The sequence below is a fragment of the Triticum dicoccoides genome, chromosome 1B (assembly GCF_002162155.2).
Source record: "Triticum dicoccoides isolate Atlit2015 ecotype Zavitan chromosome 1B, WEW_v2.0, whole genome shotgun sequence".
In the NCBI taxonomy this organism is placed as follows: Eukaryota; Viridiplantae; Streptophyta; class Magnoliopsida; order Poales; family Poaceae; genus Triticum; species Triticum dicoccoides.
The window spans coordinates 451,971,885-451,993,399 of NC_041381.1; positions in this window are offsets into that span (position 1 = coordinate 451,971,885).

Sequence of the window (21,515 nt, forward strand, 5' to 3'; positions counted from 1 at the left end):
ATGTACTTTCAATCTCCCCCATTTTGGTAATTGATGACAATCTCAACAAGAGGATTTATATAATGAATTTTTTGACAAGCATGAAATTTATCCAAAGATAAATTGTATACTTGGGATGGTTGTAGTATCATCAATACACTACACAAGCATTTGATGATAGTACACCCATAGTATATAGAGTAAACTCCCCCATAATATATGAATTTGTGAATGAACTTTGAATGTCATTGCATATATTGGTTGACATAAACTAGGAGAAGATTTCTCTATATACAAGACTCATCCATGCAATAAGAATATATAACAAGGGTAGATATGCATGAGTGACAACAAGAACTAGAAAATATATTTATCTTAAACCCTCTAAACTTCTCCCCCATTGGCAACAAATGCCAAAATGGAAGACAAAACATCTAGCAGACCAATATAGTATGAGTTCCTCCTTGATGTGTGCATATAACAAAATGTGAGTGAAAACAAATGCACATGTTCAGTGATGAACAATTAAAGGAGCTCAAAATCTATAGAATGCAATCAGATACGAAGATATGAACTTTTTCATGTATAAAAATTTCTAAGTGGCCTACAATAATCATGATATGTATCCACAAAGAAACTCGTATACACAAAAAGAAAGGTTGCAATTGATAAGAACATGATATCCATAAGTGAATCCACTATTATACAACTTGAGCCTAGTCATAATAGCAAGGCACATGGCACAAAGCACATGGCACAAATTGATCTCATTTGCATAACACAAAGTGAAGCAAGCAATCAAAAGATCCAATGAGCCAAAAGGATAAATGAATACTACGATTTGGGAAGAGGAGTGTTCTAAGGAAAATAGAGAAGCTCCCCATGATTTGGGCACTATTTAGAATTTTTGTATTTGGATACAAGTGCACAAAATAGGATCATCACTCCCCCAAAATCAATAGGAACACAAAACAATTGCAAGCAAGCATAGATAAGAAAAGAAGCCTAGCATTTGCAACAAACATATGGTTGAGCAACATATAAATGAGGCAACCTAAGAATAGGCACAACCAAAATGATATGTGTGAGTCACATCAAAGCACTTGAGAAGACCAGTATAAGGATGAGAATTAAGCATCAACATAGTCTTGAGTAAATGAGATACAAGGTGCAAGACATGTCCTTCCCACACACACGAAATTAAGAAGGTCACACACACATCAAGCAAATGGATTCACAAGCTCACTAGTAGAAAATTAAAAATCAAAGCTTGTGACAACCCATGATGAAGATAGGAAATAATAGGCTTGTCAAGACAAGCACGAGGACAACAATCTTCACCAAACATGAGTGCACTAAGATGCAAAGAGGTAAGACACACACTCATACAACAAATGCTTCCACGGAGCCACCAAAGATATAAAAGAGAATGAAATGGTGGACATGAAAGAATAGGGATATCAACTAGGGATGTAACTTGGCTCACGTGTATAAGATTCTAGGTAGATGACAATCATGATGATATACATCCACAAAGAAGGATGGACACATGAAATAGTTACAAAAGGAAAGAATAAGATATCCAAACGGGAGACAGAAAATATAACAATGAGATCTTTGCTTGAAAGTATAGCACATGGCTTAATGTAATCTTATCGTATATTAATGAACTCTAAACACACAATCATCAAAGACATCACAACTAGCAACAAGAGATCATTGTTGCGATTCTTTGAGAAAGGAAACAAGTATGACAAGAACGAGTCAAGAAATTCATGCCATGATGCAACCTACACAAGGTTGAATGCAAGAAGTGTATGCATGAAGTAGATACTTGTTACCGTGATAGCATTGGAATGATGTAGTAGGTAATGGTTCGAGCTTGGCTCTAATTTCCTCATAGTGCCACCACTTTCATGAATAAGCCAAGCACCCAATGCTTCTCAAATGTACCTAAAACAATTTAAGTACAATATGGTCCCCAAACTTATTGGGTCCAAAGTAGTTAGCATAACTACAAAACATAGGGTATCATCACTTAAATATGTGCATATCGATATGAATTTGAATATCATGCACATCTTAGCTATTAAGAATTTGATGGATTTACCATATATATATTGGATCAAATAAAGCAAACAAGGCATGCGAATTTACACATAGTAAATACACATGCACAAGCCTCCCAAAATCCAGGGAGATACAAATTGGACAAATGAACACATAACCGTTAATACTTCCAATAACATCACTAGTCATTCATGTTGTCCAAAATGGCTCAAAGTGACAAATCAACATATGATAGCACACAAAGTTCAACATATGAACCAAGGAAAAAACAATGAGCATATAAGATATGAATTGCACACATACTCATGGGAATATCTCACTCAAGTAGATATAGGACACTATAAACAATGAGATAACAAACTACCATAACTCCATACAAACTAATAAGATGAACTCGAACAAAATGGTGTTTCAATTTGACATTTGGTGTAGAAACCAAATAAGTACATGATCATCTATACTAACACAAGCATAACATGAGAGTTTAGAAATAAACACAATGCTTGGATAGCATATTATTAACATTCCAATTAGATAGATCATCATGCAAAGCAACAATTAGAATGGATCTATTCAAATGATTTTCCAAATACGATTTTTTTAAGATAACCATGGGCAAAACCGCACAAGAATACCATACTCAAACAAAACATTGCATGCCACAGAGATATAAGATAATCTCAAATATAAATTCTAAGTGGCAAACTGGCAAACCTCTATTGTTAATGTTCACACGAGAAGTGATATGTACAAAGTATATCACTCCCCCATAATGTGATAATCCATGTATTATCCATAAGAGGCAAATGAAACCCAACTAAGGATAATTAATGGATGAGGATTTGAGTTTCAAATGAACTTTACATACCACATAGTAACTAGATAATATTGCACTAACAATACTAGGTGGTATCCTACATATATACATATTTAAGGTTTGTGATATGCGTAAATCATAGCACTCCCCCATAATGTGATGATCCATTAATATCTCAAAAACACCAATGAAGATTCAACTAATGAAGCAATAAAGGCTTGAAACCACACACGCACAAATATATGAAGTGCATTGTGACCTACACATGCTAGATAACACAAATCAAGCATACTAGGAAGCACAACTCTAAAAGCACATGCTAGGTACAAAACCTAAACATGCAAGGGACACAGTAACTTTCAATGTAAACAATGCAAGTACAAGTTACCGCAAAGAGGAGCATTGGATTGATAGATATGATGATAATCCACTTGACTTGGCATTAACCATAACATATGGTGAAAATAGTTTTTCTTCATGAAGTAGCCAAGTCTCCAATGCCCTCCACACACCTATTGATCAAGTTTGTGCTTGATGGTCCCCAACCAAGTTGGGTCCTAAGAAGTTAGTAACAATAGGCTTGGCAACCCAAATGGTCTTGTCCACTTTCAAACTTCTTTGGGAACCCACAAACTTGGCAAACACATTGCCAACAATATCCTTCTTTAGCAAATAATGATTATTGACTATAGGAGGCTTAGATATGTTACCGTTGGAACAAGATGAAGCTATGTGTCCCTTCTTACGGCAAATATAGCAACATGTGCTCCCCTTTCTCTTCTTCTTTACCTTTTCAACTTGGAGAGCATTATCTTGGTTAGGCATGGGAAGAGGCCTTTCATTATCTTGATATTGAACTTGAGGCCACTTCCCTTGATGCTTCACACTTGAAGCCTTCTTCTTCAATGGACAAGATCTCACATGGTGTCCAACATTCTTGCACTTGAAGCAAATAATGTTGGCCAAATTCTTGACTTGATCTCGTCCCTTCTTCTTGTTCTTGGACTTCTTCTTGTTGGAGATGAAATCAAGTCCAATTTTGTCTTGAGGGTCCTTTTGCACACTCAAGATATTATCACAATATTTTTCCAAGTCTTTCTTCAAACTGGTGACTTGGGCCTTGAGCTCTTTATTTTCCTCTACAAGGTTAGTATTAACAAAAGAACTAGAGGAAGTAGAAACTTCATTGTTAGAGCAACAAGGCATGGTGAGCAATTCATCACAAGATGTACCAATATCATGTAGAGAGGAATTGCAAGGACTAGCACATGGCAATAAGGCATTTCGAGTAGAAGATGTGCTAATATCCACATGAGACTCACACGATTTTACCTTGGTCCACATAGCCTCATGAGCTAACTTTAGCCCATCATGAGAGATTATAAGATCCTCATGAGTGCCCGAGAGCTTTTCATAACTTTCTTCCAATTTCCCATAGTTGCTAGTTAGCAAATCAAGTTGAGTCCTTAGGTCAACATTTTCTTTTAATATCGATGCTTCACACAAGATAGAGTTAGTAGCACAAGCATCATTATCAATATGAGAGGAGCATGTAGAAGCTAGGGACTCCGCATGAGTAGCTTGAAGTTCCTCATGAGACTTAGAGAGTTTGATGAGCTCTCCTTTGACCTTCTTGTAGTCAAGGTCAAGGGGCTCAAAATCCTCTTTAAGTTTACAATGCGTAACTTCAATCTCTTCTTTTAAAGACCTCAAGTCACTAAGACATTGATGAGCCATAGCAAGTTCATGTTCAAGTTATTCACTTTTTGCTTGCTCGTAAAGAAATAAGTCATTACGTTTTTGAAAGCAAGCAAGAACATCTTGGAACCTTTTATAAGTGTTATTTTTAGCTCTACGAAGAGTTTTCCCAATCTCATAGAGATTTTGGGTCAAGACTTCATCATCTTCCTCATTACAACTATCATCATTGTCACTAAGAGAAGATGATACCTCGTCATTACCTCTTGCCATGAGGCACATGTGAACACAAGGGGTTGATGATGATTCTTTTGGAGAAGAGGGTTCTTCATCAACCAAGCATGCCTCATTTTTCTTGATTTCCTCTACATGGTTAGTTTCACAAATAGAACTAGAGGGAATCACGATATTTCTATCATGGCAACATGGGAGATCAAGCATATCATCACAAATGAGCTTAACACCATCATTACAGGATATTTCTTCACTCACCATGTCATTACCTTGTGGTATGCCACATGTTGGTGAAGTGAAAGATGTTGGGGTATGCAAGTAATCGGAGGTGGAAGCAATAGAGAGCTCTTCATGATTTAAAAATGTGGAGAACTCCTCCATTAACTCCCCAAAAAGAATATTGTCTTCATGAAGATTGGACCCACCATATATATCTTCAATTTTGGTCCAAGCATCATGAGCCAACAAACAAGACGAGATTGACTTGAACACCTCGAAGGTTATAGCTTGGTGAATGAAACTTAAAGCTTCACAATCAAGATGCATATCATCAAGTGATGGAGATTGTCCATCCTTTAGATTTGAATTCCCTACAACCACAATCCGCAAAGCATTTGGACCCATGGCCCGAAAGTGACAAAGCATGCGTAATCTCCACATAATGTAATTTGTGCCATTAAAACAAAATGTGTCATCGTGCACTAGTTCACTAGTCGACATTGTTACTCTCTAGGCGGTTAAGCCTAATAAGGAGAGACCTAGCTCTGATACCAATTGAAAGGACCACGATGTCGCCTAGAGGGGGGGTGAATAGGCGTTTTAAAATCTTATACGGATTTGGCTATATCCTAATGCGGAAATAAACTAAGAGGATACTTTTCAAGCACAAATCCTAAATATACCAGGCTAACTAAGTGCACCAACAACTTAGGATAAACAAGATGAGAACAACGAGGATATGAGTAAGCACAAGTAAGTTACACAAACTTACTCAATGTATATCACAAGATATATAAATGAATAATACACACAACCACAAGTAAGCAATACAGGCTTACACAAGTTATGTCACAAGATATGGAAATGAATGTTACAAGCTAGCAATTCACACTAAGCACACGATAGAACAATAGTAGCAAGTATGAGTTGCGGACTATAAAGTGTTGGCCTAGATAATCTCTATGATATGGTAACCAACACAATATAATGAGGACAACAAGATATAGTGAATGCAAGGTCAAGAGACCAAAGTAAACCACAAGTAGTGGCTAGGGTTAGAATTAACCGAAGACATGGAGACGAGGATGTATCCCGATGTTCACTTCCTTGGAGGGAAGCTAGTCACCGTTAGAGAGGTGGATGTTACCACGAAGGCACACCAAACGCCACGAAGGCTCACCCTATTCTCCTTGAGATATCACCACGAAGGCGATTCTCAACCACTAGTGGTAGACCTTGAGGCGGCCTCCAAACCTTCACAAACTTTCCGGGGGACAAATCACAAGTTGATTCCTCACCGGAGCACTCCTACCGCCTAGGAGTCTCCAACCTCCAAGAGTAACAAGATCAAGGGGGAAATGCTCAAGACTTGCTCAAATCACGAATTGCTTTGGTCACAAGAGGGAGAGGGAGAGGATCTATCTTTTGATTGGAACAACTCTCAAGAACACTCACTAATCTCTCCGGGATCTAAGATTTGGTGTAGGAGAAGTGAGAGGGAGCCACTTGTGTTCTTGGGACGATTTGGGATGAAGTGCTCAACCCTCCCCCGGAGTGGGAGAGGGATATTTATATCCCCAAAGAAAATAGAGCCGTTTCCCGCAGTTGTTGACCTGCCCGGATGATCTGGACGCATACCCGGATGATCCGGGCAATGCCCGGATGATCCGGGAAGGTCAATATACAATGTGGTGAAGTAGATACCCGGATGTCCGGGGACATAGCCGGATGATCCGGGCAATTCCCGGATGATCCGGGTGGGTAGCCGGATGATCCGGCTAGCGGAATAAGCTTCTGTGATGAATTTTACGAATAACCCGGATGATCCGGGCAGGAACCCGGATGATCCGGGCAAAGCCCGGATGATATGGGAGAGGACCCGGATGATCCGGCCAAACCAAACTGCTGCAGCCTAGAAACTGAAATAGGCACAACTTTTACATCCGGACTCCGACTTTGATGATCTTGGGCTCGTTTTGAAGCTATGAAAAAAACCCAGGTCCTCACATAGAGAACCACCCAAGATGAACCAAAATGGAGGATGCAAAATATGCAAAGGTTTTATCATGTATTTGGGTAACCTATTTGGCTTTGGATTTTCTTTGGTATATAGGATATGAGTGGAATTGTGTAGAGAAGATGTTGACTTGAGCAAATCTATCACGAACCCCTTTGATCCCCTCTTAATAGTGCGGGATCCCTATAACTCAAGAATCATAAAAGGTCTACACTACATAGCTATCAAGAATCCATTCTTGAGTGTATGTGTTCCTTCGGTGTTCATCACTCCACAACACTAATGTCGAAGGAACTAATACCTTTGACTCGAGCCTTTCACTTGAGCTTGAAGTTGAAGTTTCTTCTTGGATCAAGTTGAATGGCAAGACATTGGTGAAGTCTTCAAGTATCTCCCCCATACACAATGTGGGAAGCTTTGCTTTGTATTTATCTTCATGTGTCCATCATGTGATCATCCACAAGCTTCAAGCATGTAATCCTTCGGGATAGTTATCTTGAACTTGCCCTTGTCAACCATGATCATCAACACTTGATGTCATCCTCTCATAGACACTTGAAATCTCTCTCTCGATGTGAGCCCATGAGAATCTCCTCTCAAAAACATAGGCAACACATAGTATGGGTTAGTACACAAAGCGCAATTGACAAATTCTTACCATACCACAAGATCTCACGTGGCACATGATTTGCACTTGTGTGTTGACCATCTTTGAATTCAATCTTTGATCTTCATCTTGGTCAACCTTAATCTTTGCTCCATGATTAATCTTGATGCACAACTACATGTATATGGCATTCATTCCGAATCCATTCAATATCCTTCTTGCATCACCCATGGAACAAACCTTCCTATATAACTTGATGTCATTGTTTCTTCATAGGAATTGTCATTCATTATCAAATCTCAATGCATATATAGATGTTGATGGATTTCATCCACCAATTCATCCAATATTCTTCATGCATTGCAAATGGAACTTTCCTTCAAATGTATATCTCAGTGCAAGCATTAGTCCATTAGGATTGTCATTTAATTACCAAAACCACACATGGGGACTACATGTACTTTCAGTGGTTCGGTATCTAGCGAATGTGGTTGTTCCGGCTGAGCCGACGCCGGTGGAGGATGCTTCTGACAAAGGTGATAATGATAAGATAAGAAAAGGTCAGCGCAAGAGGGAGAAAACGTATTGTTTCCGTTGTGGCGAACCAGGGCACTATGCGGCAGGTTGTACGACTGAGCTATGTGATATCTGCTTGAGACCGAAACATGAGGCAGGTTGCCCACTTTTGTCAGCTCCTAAGCCGGTGGTGAATTTTTATGGGGTGTGTGATGGAAAACTTATGTTCTTTGAGACACCTACGATGAGATCCTGTAGACCACGACTTGAGAATGCTAGAACTGGAATCATTAGAGTGACTAAGGGCAATCTTTCGGAGGACCAAGTGATTTTGCAACTAAAGAGATTGGTTTCTAGTACGTTTTAGTGGGCGCGTATTCGGATTGATGAGACTACGTTTAAGGTTGATTATCCTACAAAGTTTGATCTAGACAAGATTAATGAGTTTGGCATGTGTAAAGTTCCTAGAAGTGCTTGTATTCTTGAGTTTGATGAGTGGAAGCGCAATGAGCCGGTGGGAGTGCCGCTTGCTCAGATTTGGGTCAGATTCTATGGGCTTCCTCCGGAACCGCTGAATGATTTCTTGGAGACTTAGAGCATGGGATCTCTTATTGGAAAGACTCTGGAGGTCGATATGCCTTTCACGCGCATGCATGGCATTGCATGTATGTGAGTGGGAGTTTTGGATGTGGATGCGGTTCCGTGCTTCTTAGGTTGGGTTTATGAGGGTATGAGCTATGACCTGAGAATTGAGATTGAGGGGGTTCCGATGTTACAGGATGCTGACAATGCCATGGGTACTGATGGTGGGACTGATGGTGGGGAAGGCATGCAAGATGATCTCATGGACCATGATCAGCATGTTAACCAGTCTGCGGCTTCCGGAGGGCAGGGTCAGGTATCTGAGGCCCTAGTGGGCAAGACCTCCTCCGTGGCGCCCATGGCGGGGCTTCGCCGTGACTACCCCTATGACTCGCGACCCCATGTCGGCGCATACGGCAGGACTTCGGTTTGGGTCCTTTGGTGCGGTCTCGGCGCCTGGGCGCCTGTGGGGGGATCGGGTGGACAGAGATGACCCTGTTGAGCAGGAATTACCCCCTCTATCTCCAGTACGGTGCTCTTTCTCTGAGGGTGGGGACGATTTGGTGGCGCCGAGGTCACATAGGGGGAGCGACTCTAGGCAGGCGGCCTCAGTCCCTCCCTCGTCGGTGGAGTTCACAGACATTTTGCATCAGCATGATACTCCTTCACCGCAATGACAGCAGGAGGCGAATGTTATGGTGGCGGGGTTTGGGCCTTCTTCCCTTCTGGATCCACGGGGAGACACGACGTATCCACAGTTGTCGCAGGAGGTGACGACTGTGGAGGCGCTTTCTGTTCAAGCGGCTCAGGAACCGAGGCCGGAGGTGGCTGATCCAGTGGCACCTTCCGGTCAGGGGATGGACATTTCTATCCCAGAGGTAGTGGCCTTTGGGGGTATCCCTGATCCGGCGTTGGATGCGAGGCGGTCCAGCCGACGTATTTAGGGGCAGCCGGATGCGGATGAGTTTCAGCTCGTACGTGCCATGACATTGGCCAAGATCCGTGACATGGAGTCTTCTACAGGTCTGTCTTTAAATACCAGTTGTTCTATTTTACACTTTTCTGAAAATGATATTATGCATAAGGCGGATAATCTGGGTATTTCGTTAGGTAATAACAATCGCGAAATAGTTACTTCTATCAATGAACTTCTTGATCTAGAGACAGATAGAGCAATGGATATGCTTAAAAATTTAGCGGCTATAAAACCAATGCAAGAAAGAGAGATTAATAAGTTGGGTATGTGTGAGTTGGAGGGTTTATGCGAGGACCTGGTTCCTGCGAACCTTCTGCATGAGGAAGCTTTGGAAGAGGAGGGGCATGCGGCCACTCTATCTTCACCTATAGATCTCAGCGAGGATACTAGTCTTGCGGACTGTATGATCCTCCCTCAGGCACTAAAGCGTAAACGGCAAAAAAAGGTATATGGCCTTTAAGAAGAAATTCCACGATGATTCATGAGAGGCATCTTTTGGAATAGCAGAGGTCTTAGGGACTTGGCTAAGCATAGGTTTTTGGCGGATGCTTCTCGGGAATACAAACTTGATTTTATTGCGTTACTTGAGACTGGTAGGGATAATTTCACTTCGCAATTTCTTGGAACAATCTCAGGTGGTCTTGACTTTGATTGGCATTGTCTGCCACCTCGGGGAAGATCTGGCGGGATACTCCTCGGTGTCAACTGCGACTCCCTGGAAGTACTAGATGTATTCTGGGGGGGAGTTTGCAGTTAAGTTCCATGTGCGGTCGAAAGCTGACGGGTCCAGGTGGGCTTTAGTAGCTGTGTATGGGGCGGCGCAGCCAGAGCTAAAACCAGACTTCCTCGCTGATTTAGTTAGGATTTGTGGGCATGATAGTTTACCTATTCTCGTTGGTGGTGACTTTAACATTATTAGAAGACGAGAAGAGAAAAATAATGACAATTTTGATGGCCGATGGTCTTTCATGTTTAATGCGATCATTGCGAGAGATTGATCTCATAGGAAGGCAATTTACTTGGGCTAATACTCTTGCAAATCCAACTTATGAAAAACTTGATAGAGTCCTCACAAGTATAGAGTGGGAACAAAAATTCCCTCTAGTGACGGTGCAAGCGTTACAGAGGGGAATATCTAATCATACACCCCTTCTTGTAGACTCTGGTGAGGCGGCTCACCATGGGAACAAGAATCTTTTCTCTTTTGAAACGGCGTGGTTCGAGAGAGAGGATTTCCTTGAGTTAATCACAAGGGAATGGGTGAAGGAACACAGGGGCGTGTCACCTATTGATCGATGGTAGTATATGATTAGACATCTTAGACAATTCTTGCGAGGATGGGCTAGGAACAATAGTGGTGCTTATAGAAAAGAGAAAGAACGATTATTAATGGTTATCAATGACCTTGACATAAAAGCTGAAAGCACTGTGCTAGAGATGGATGAGCGGGTGGCTAAAAGAGATGCTGAAGTTAGTCTGGCAAAGCTTCTTAGAGAAGAGGAATTGAAGTGGGCACTTAGAGCGGAAGTGCGCCAGGTTGTTCAAGGCGATAACAATACTCAATTTTTCCATATGATTGCCAATGGGAAACATAGGAAAAAGAGAATCATTCAACTTGAACAAGATGAGGGTACGATAGTTGGTCATGAAAATCTAAAATTGTATATCACCAATTATTATAAAAATCTTTTTGGGGCCCCAGCTGAGAACTATGTCACCCTCGATGCGGGTAGGGTGGACGACATTCCTCAGCTGAGGGAGGAAGAGAACGAAGTACTCACTGCACCTTTTACACAGAAGGAGGTGTTTGATGCGATATCCCAAATGGAAAATAACAAGGCACCTGGTCCGGATGGATTCCCAGCTGAGTTTTATAAGAAATGTTGGGGTATTATTAAAGGCGACTTGATGCCCATGTTCCAGGATCTTTTTAATGGCCACCTTCAACTTTTTAAGCTTAACTTTGGTACTATCACGTTGTTACCGAAGAAGGCAGAAGTGATTCGCATCGAGCAATTCAGGCCAATATGTTTGCTCAATGTTAGCTTCAAGATTTTCACAAAGGTTGGCACAAATCGTTTGACTCAGATTGCCCATTCTGTGGTACAGCCAACCCAGACTGCCTTCATGCCAGGACGACACATTCTCGAGGGGGTGGTCGTTCTTCATGAGACCTTGCACGAAATTCACTCGAAGAAACTCAATGGGGTGGTCTTCAAAGTGGATTTTGAAAAGGCATATGATAAGGTGAAATGGCCATTCTTACAGCAGGCCTTACGTATGAAAGGATTCGATGAGGCTTGGAGGAAGCAGGTCGAATCATTTGTACAAGGAGGCAGTGTTGGCATCAAAGTAAATGATGATATTGGTCAGTACTTCCAAACGCTAAAAGGATTGAGACAGGGAGATCCGATGTCTCCGATCCTTTTTAATGTGGTTGTTGATATGTTGGTTGTTCTTGTTAATAGAGCAAAACAGGACGGCCAAGTAGGTGGTCTTATCCCACATCTGGTTGAGGGTGGGGTGTCCATTCTTCAATATACCAATGATACAATCATTTTCATGGAACATGACCTTGTCAATGCCAGAAATATGAAGTTAGTGCTTTGCCTTTTCGAACAGCTATCAGGGTTGAAGATTAATTTTAATAAAAGTGAGTTGTTTTGCTTTGGACGCGCCAAAGAAGAACAAGAAACTTACAAGCAGTTGTTCGGTGTGAATTAGGCACGTTACCCTTCACGTATTTAGGGATTCCGATTCATCACCGCAAGCTCACTAATAAAGAGTGGAAATGTAGCGAGGATCGGTTTGAAAAGACTGGGTTGCTGGAAGGGAAAACTTTTGTCTTATGGAGGTCGATTGGTGCTTATTAATTCTGTTCTCGCAAGTATGCCCATGTTCCTCCTCTCTTTCTTTGAAGTCCCGGTTGGGGTACGGAAAAGATTGGATTTTTATCGATCTAGATTCTTTTGGCAAATTGATGAAAACAAAAATAAATATAGATTGGCAAAATGGGATGTAATTTGCAGACCTAAGGATCAGGCAGGCTTGAGAATTGAAAATTTGGAGGTGAAAAATAGGTGTTTACTCAGCAAATGGCTGTACCGTTTATCGATAGAAACAGATGGAGTCTGGGCTCAGCTTCTGCGTAACAAATATCTCTATGCCAAAACTCTGGCCCAGGTTACGGCCAAACCGTCTGACTCACCGTTCTGGAAAGGGGTTATGAAGACGAAGGTAGCCTTCTTCAGCAGGACTAAGTTTATTGTCGGGAATGGACATGAGACTAGATTTTGGGAAGATACTTGGTTAGGTGACTCACCACTGGCCTTGTAGTATCCGTCCCTTTACAACATAGCACAACGGAAAGAGGTCTCCGTTGCTACAGTGATGGGCTCCGTTCCTCTTAATATACAATTTAGGCGATCTGTTATTGGTGAGCGTTGGGATAGATGGTTACATCTTGTGCGTAGGTTAATGGAGGTTAACCTTTCCGATGTAGCAGACACTCTGCAATGGAAGCTTTCCAGGTCAGGAGTCTTCTCGGTTAAATCCATGTACACGGACTTGATTAATACTGGGACTATCCCCTGGACGGTGCATATTTGGAAAGTTAAGGTTGTAACACCCCGGATGTAGCTTTCCATTATTGTAACTCCAATTCTTGCCATTTCCGCCTATGTGATGTGTTATTTCCTCCGTGGTTGGGTTTTTGTCTTTTGTTTTGCATTTTGTTCATGTCTTGCATTTCATCTCATAGCATCATGCGCATTGCATCTGCATGTTTTCATAAAACTCGTAGCCGTTCGCAGTTGCCCTTTCTCTCTTTGCCTCCGGTGTCATTTTGTCAGGCCCTTGTCCTTGTTGACCTCTCTCAGACCCCCCGTGTGCATGTCCGAAAATTACCCGAACCTGAACCGCTCAGTCATGACAATTGGATCCGGATCATCCCCAAACATCTGTAAAATATCTTCGTTTCTTCTTTGGCTCCCCTAACCTAATTACTCTCGGCTGTTCGATTACGAATGGAGGGACCGGATCAAACCTTATCCTAATCCCCTATCTATATATTGAGCCTAACCCTAGATCCTAGGATGTCCCATCCGTCCATTCCGCCCGCCGCCGCCAGCCCACCTGGTCTCCTCCTCGGCTTCCTCACCGAGCCAACCACCATCCATCCCGATCCACCTCCCTCCAACCAGCCTCCGACCACCTCCCTGGTTTTCCGCGTAGCCCAAATCGCAGCAGCCAACAACCATCCTTCTACCCGAGCAAGCACGGCCATGGCCACGCTCACCGAAGCTCTGCACCACCCCAAGCTTCTCTGCCTCCGGTGTCGTCCCGCTCGTCCCGGCTTCCTCTACGCCCGGAGCTCTCCTAGCCGTGCGCCTCCTCCTCATTCCCAGCGAAGCCCCGTCCTCTCGAGCGCTCCTGCAGGCAACCCCGCGCCTGATCCAGGCGGGATCGAGGCGACCACCTCGTGCACGCCGAGTCCAATCGTCGGACCAGCTCCACCACCAGGCTGCCCCTCTCCTTCTCTTTTCCTTCTTCCCCCTGGTGCTTCTCTCCCTCTTTAATCTGCCCGCTGTTGTTCTAATTCTCCGTTGCCTCTGTGGTTTGCAGAGGCCGAAGCCGCCGCCGCCATGCGAGCCTTGCTCAAGCTCCACCCGTGCCGGATCCACCTCCTCCGGCTTCCCCCATGTAACCCCCGTCGTCGCCCCGTTACCCGGCTTCGCCGGAGATCATTGCCGTGAAGACCTTCTTCGAGCCATGGCGCACCAAGGTCGTCATCGCCCCCTGCAGCCAAGCCTTGCTCCAACCCTCGCGAGATCTAGCAAGTCCGGCTCTTCCCCGACCCGTTCAAGCCAGTCCCGGCCTTTCCCTCGTAGGATCCGGCCGATCTCCCCGCGCCCCGCCGTCTGCTGCCTCCTCTGCATCGCGCCGGTGCGCCATTCCCCTGCTTCTGTGTGCGAGCACGCGAGGACGATGACCAGCGCCAAGTCCTGCTCGAGCAACCGCCTGCGTTGACCCACATGCCTCCGCGCCAAGGCCCAGCCGCGCCAGATCCGCCAGCCCAAGCCGGCCTTCTCCACCGACCGGGCCAAGAGTCCAAGGGTGAGCAGCCCCCTAGCCCCTCCTGTGCACTGTTGGCCCAACAGTTTCGGCCCATATCATTTTTTTTCCGTTCTGCGAATTTGTCCAATTATCCAGAGAGTGTAGATTTTTAGAAAAACCCCTAAGCATCATGCATTTAATATCTCACAAACCGTGCATCGGATTAAAGTGTTTTAAATATGTAAAATGCTTAGTTTTTCATCTAATTTCATAATATGCTGCTTTCATCCATGTTAAATATGTTTAAATTGTTGTTTGTTTCAAATTTGCTCAAATGTCATGTTAAAATGCTTTATTTCATAACTAAATAACCGTAGCTCCGATTTTAATAAACTTTATATGTAAATGGGATGGAAAAATGTCTAGTTTAACATGGTGCACTTTATTTTCCTGTTTAACAACAACAAAATATGTTTTAGGGTAGAAGAGTACCAAATTTGAAATATGCATATGGGGATTTTCCGGAATTGTTCTTTGTTGTTTCCGGCCTCATTTGAACTTGCCTAAATAGTTAGATTGCTTATGTTACACCTCTTGCCACATTTAACAACATTTAACATTGATGTGTACCTAAACGAGAGTGAACTAAATACTTGAATGTGGTGTTTCGTCAAGATGCAACTCGTTGCATATTGAGCTCCACTTAATTTGTAGTATTGTTTCTGCACTTTGCCATGTCATGCCTATTTAAACCGGACATGCATCATACTTGTTTGTGCATCATGCCATGATTATGCTTGTGCGTTTACCATGTTGTTTGCTTCTTTCCGGGTTGCTTCTCTCGTTAGCTTTGGTTTCGTTCCGGAGTTGTGAGGATTCGTTCGACCATGTCCGCTTGTCTTCTTCATGGACTCGTTATTCTTCCTAGCGGGATCTCAGGCAAGATGACCGTCACCTTGGATCTCACTACTATCATTGCTATGCTAGTTGCTTCGTTCTATCACTATGCTGCGCTACCTATCACTTGTTCTTCAAGCCTCCCAAATTGCTATGAACCTCTAACCTTTGTCACCCTTACTAGCAAACCGTTGTTTGGCTATGTTACCGCTTTTGCTCGGCCCCTCTTATAGCGTTGCTAGTTGCAGGTGAAGTTGAAGATTGCTCCATGGTGGACAGGATTATGTTGGGATATCACAATATCTCTTATTTAATTAATGCATCTATATACTTGGTAAAGGGTGGAAGACTCGGCCTTATGCCTGGTGTTTTGTTCCACTCTTGCCGCCCTAGTTTCCGTCATACCGGTGTTATGTTCCCGGATTTTGCATTCCTTACGTGGTTGGGTGATTTATGGGCCCCCCTTGACAGTTCCCTTTGAATAAAACTCCTCTAGCAAGGCCCAACCTTGGTTTTACCATTTGCCTCACCACCACCTATACCCTTCCCTTGGGTCGGCCAACCCGAGGGTCATCTTTATTTTAGCCCCCCGGGCCAATGCTTGTCTAAGTGTTGGTCCAAACCGAGCGATGTCCGGCGCCCCATGGGCAACCAGGGTCTATGCCAACCCGACGTCTGGCTCATCCAGTGTGCCTTGAGAACGAGATACGTGTGACTCCTATCGGGATTTGTCGGCACATCAGGCGACTTTGTTGGTCTTGTTTTACCATTGTCGAAATGTCTTGTAAACTGGGATTCCGAGTCTGATCGGGTCTTCCTGGGAGAAGGTATATCCTTCGTTGATCGTGAGAGCTTATCATGGGCTAAGTTGGGACACCCCTGCAGGGTATAAACTTTCGAGAGCCGTGCCCACGGTTATGTGGCAGATGGGAATTTGTTAATGTCCGGTTGTAGATAACTTGACACCAGATCCGAATTAAAACGCATCAACCCCGTGTGTAGCCGTGATGGTCTCTTTTCGGCGGAGTCCGAAAAGTGATCACGGTTTTTGGGTTATGTTTGACGTAAGTAGGAGTTCAGGATCACTTCGTGATCATTACTAGCTTCACGATCGTTCCGTTTGCTCTCTTCTCGCTCTTATTTGCGTATGTTAGCCACCATAAATGCTTAGTCGCTGCTGCAACCTCACCACTTTACCCCTTCCTTACCTTTTAAGCTTTGCTAGTCTTGATACCCATGGTTATGGGATTGCTGAGTCCTCGTGGCTCATAGATTACTACAACAACAGTTGCAGGTACAGGTTTTGTGATGATCATGACGCGAGAGCGATGCTTGCTTGTCTTGAGTTCTTCTTCTGCTTCTTCTTCGATCAGGGGATATGTTCCAGGTCGGCAGCCTGGGTTAGCAGGGTGGATGTCGTTTGAGTTTTTGTTTGTGTTTCATCCGTAGTCGGATGGTGCTCTTATGTAAGATGATGTTGTACTCGTGTGGCATTGTATGCCTTTTGTATGTATCCCCATCTATTATGTAATGTTGATGTAATGATATCCACCTTGCAAAAGCGTTTCGATATGCGGTTCTATCCTTGGTGGGACCTTCGAGTCTCTTTAGGATAGTATCGCATATTGGGCGTGACAAGTTGGTATCAGAGCCTCGACCGACCATAGGAGCCCCCTTGTTTGTTGGCCGTTGTTGAGTCTAGAACAAATTTTTTTTTGAGTCTCGGGATTATATATATCGAAGAGTAGGTTTCTTTTTACTCCTCAGTCCCTTCGTCGCTCTGGTGAGGTCTCCTGACATAGATGTTTTGTCTTTCCTCTCCTCAATTTTTCACAAAAAAAATTTTAGGATCACGCGGGTATCTTGGGATCGTTACGATTTCTTGTGACGAGAATATTGTTCTTGGTGCCTCCTGACATTTAGGGGTTGTGGTAGTGTCCCGGGGAGTTGAGCTCCGAGGTGTTGTCGTCACAATTTTATCGCTGCAGTTCTAGAATACCTGAGTTTTGCCGACATCGAAAATCTCTTTTATGCAGTTGTTGGTGAGATAACCTCAATGCCACCTAGTACTGGGGAGTTCGGGAGTATTGCCATAACTCGTATAACAGATGCTTTTCGAAGGTTGAGGTACACGATTTCCGAAGTTTTCTTGGTTATCTGTTGGCGGATGGATACAGCTGGATGTAGGGATTGTTAGTTTGGGTGAGATATATTGCTTCCCCTGTATCCCCAACACCAGATTGCATAACCAGAAAGTTTCGGGAGTTTATAGGTGGGAATTCTAGTAGCTCCTAGAATATCTTTCCAACAGATGCATGATATGGGATTGGGTAAATCTCTATCATATGTATTTGTTTCGGCTTATTCTGCAAGCCAAATCCTTTGTTTTGTTTTATTTGTGGTATTCGAGTTGCTTCGAAGTCAAATGTTGAATCCATACCTTTCCTAAACGGTGTTCTCATATTGCTATGTGAATACTAATCCTTCTTGACCATCGAGGTCGTCATGTTAACTCTTTTCCAACCGGTGTGCTTCTCTTCAAGTGGATATGATCATTTCAACATTTGTGAGATCAATTCTAAGTTTTCTCAACGGTATCTGTTTCATCCGTCCCAAGTTGCCTTTGTTTTCCCGCCCTCCCACCCTTTTACTTCGAGGACTCAGATTTCTTAATCATGTATCCTTTTATTTGAGAGAAGTCTCTTCATTATTTTCTTTCGATGTTCTTATCCGGTGATTTCCCATGAAGATGCTCAACAGTTTCAAGTTCATCATCCTCCATTTTTTTTCTTCTCCGATGGATCCAATTCAAGCTTTCAGTGTTGATCATATTCTTTTCCTCGTGTCAAATGCTTTCTCATGCCGGTGCACCTCTCAATCACTCACCTCTTGCTATTCATTTGTTCCAGAGTGTTGAAGATATCTCAGAAGATTTGTGTTTCCATTCTTAATCCATTCAAGCTATTTGGAGATTGGTATCTCATTCAAGCCATTTAATTCAACCGGCGCAATCTCTCTTTCAAATCATTTCCAACGGTGTTTTCTTTTGAGTGGGCCCTAACCCACAGGTCTTTTCCCAGGATCTTACCTGACTCTTCGAATTATCAGGAGCGATTCTCAAATTCATTTCCAAGTTTGACGTAAGAATGAATTTTCATCAGTCACTGCCTTCTCCAAGGTCGTTTTCAAATTCTTTTCATCTTTGGCTCAACCTTTCCTCTTTTAATTCTCCCGGGGTATCTCAACAATTCATGGTGGTTCTCATCATCATTCTCAACATTTGAAGACCGAAGAAGAGTTTTTTTCCTCTAAATCTTGGTCCATTCTCTTGAAGATTCATGGTTCTAGCTTCATGCCATCCTCATAATTGTTTTCGATTGTGAGAATTCTTTTCACCCATCCGAAGCATTTTGTGAGTTCTTTCCAATTTATTCCTACGAAGGCCATCATTTCGGGTTTATTCATTCTCAACTTTTAGCTCTCCTTCTCCATATTCTACCGGTGCATCATTCAAGTAAGCTCATGATCTCTTCGTTCACTTGTATCTAAATCCCCTCAAGTATCTTCATTCTTTCCGGTGATTTGTGCCTTTGCTACTTTCATTTTCAATTCTTACGGTGGTTCGTTCGAGATTCCTCTTCCTTTGCTACCGTATCATTTCATTCGTTGTTTCCAATCCCACCGGTGGTTCCATCAATACCTTCTCAAGTTTGTGCTATATCTCTCTTAATCCTTTCTACGAGAATAAGTAGTATGCCAAATCCGTTGCTTGTCATCAATTTAATTTGATGAAGGATAAGCATATAATAAATCTTATTCTTATTTCCTTGAGGTGATTCAATTCTTTTCTTTCGGAGATTGTTCATGATGAAGTAATTCTCGGTTCTAGTGCTTCATCTTTTCTTTTACGGAGTTCCAAGTTTTCTCGGTCATATCATCGCGAAGCTCCATCTAAATCATTGCAAGGCTTCACCTTGTGTTTTCAATTTCTCTTTCTTTATATCATCCTTTTATTACCGGAGTTCTCCATGGAGGCTCTACATGGTGGTTCGTCAAGGATTCTTTTCATTCTTCATTTGTTCTTCAAGGCTTCTCTCGAGGTGATGATCCGCCAAGCTATACTCCAAATTAAACATGGTGCTTAACACATGTTTTGTTTTGAGGCGTTCAAGTATTCTTCTTCTTGCATTCCAAAGTGCAATTCCTTCTACCTTATCTTTTGAGGTGGTGTTATGCCATTCTTGACAATTCCCTTCGTGTTTCATGATTCACAAGTTTTCAAGAATGACATATTTTAAACCCATCACTTTCTTCCTTGGAGTTACCTGGGTTTAGGTTACACCTAAAGCCTTCCCTAAGGAATGTTGCTAATTGTGGCGCCTATCGATAATCCAAGTTTCCTCCTATTCTCTCATTAAAAGGAGTTTTCATCTCCTTGCTGATCTCAATCCAATTAACTGTTTCCATCGGTGGTCGGTTGTCACCTCATCATATTGAGATTTTTCCATAAGCCCACAACAAGCATGTGCTTTTTGTTGTTGATTTTCCAACAACTCCGTTAAATCCTACTTTGCAAGGATGCTTTCCAAGTTTATTTGTGGCAAAAGTTGTCATTTTCTTCTCCGTCCTTTTATCCCAACAATCTATCTTCTATTCTTTCTTCCGGGGGCATTGTGATGTTGCTCTTTTCACTCATCATCTCGAATTGTGAGGATCATGTTCTTTTCGTGCTTATCCATTTAACCGGAGTGTTGTGTCATCTCTTCAAATTCTTTTCATCTTATCAAGTCATGCGTCTCTTTTCAACCGGAGTGCTGCCCGAATTCTTTATTCTTATTCCTTGTCCAGCTAATTTTAATCGGAGTGGCTTGAAAATCTGCCTTGTACCCTAAGCTCTTGGTTCTCATCATATTCCTTGTTCCTCTTGTCCAACGGACTATTTGCAATCTTGGTCATCTCCGTTGTTTTGTTTCTTTCAATTTGTTCAACCTCTCAAGGTTCGTGGTTTCACTCGTTCGTCAAAGAAGCAACTTAGTTTACCTCTTATCTTCCTCTTCCTTTTCCCTCCGGTGCCATCCTAGATCCCTAGACGAGATCCTCTCGTAGTGGTGGAGTGTTGTAACACCCCGGATGTAGCTTTCCATTATTGTAACTCCAACTCTTGCCATTTCCGGCTATGTGATGTGTTATTTCCTTCGTGGTTGGGTTTTTGTCTTTTGTTTTGCATTTTGTTCATGTCTTGCATTTCATCTCATAGCATCATGCGCATTGCATCTGCATGTTTTCATAAAACTCCTAGCCGTTCACAGTTGCCCTTTCTCTCTTTGCCTCCAGTGTCATTTTGTCAGGCCCTTGTCCTCGTTGACCTCTCTCAGACCCCTCGTGTGCGTGTCCGAAACTTACCCGAACCTGAACCGCTCAGTCGTGACCATTGGATCCGGATCATCCCCAAACATCCGTAAAATATCTTTGTTTCTTCTTTGGCTCCCCTAACCTAATTACTCTCGGCTGTTCGATTACGAACGGAGGGACCGGATCAACCCCTATCCTAATCCCCTACCTATATATTGAGCCTAACCCTAGATCCTAGGATGTCCCATCCGTCCATTCTGCCCGCCGCCGCCAGCCCACCTGGTCTCCTCCTCGACTTCCTCACCGAGCCAACCACCATCCATCCCGATCCACCTCCCTCCAACCAGCCTCCGACCACCTCCCTGGTTTTCCGCGTAGCCCAAATCGCAGCAGCCAACAACCATCCTTCTACCCGAGCAAGCACGACCATGGCCACACCCCAAGCTGCTCTGCCTCCGGTGTTGTCCCGCTCGTCCCGGCTTCCTCTACGCCCGGA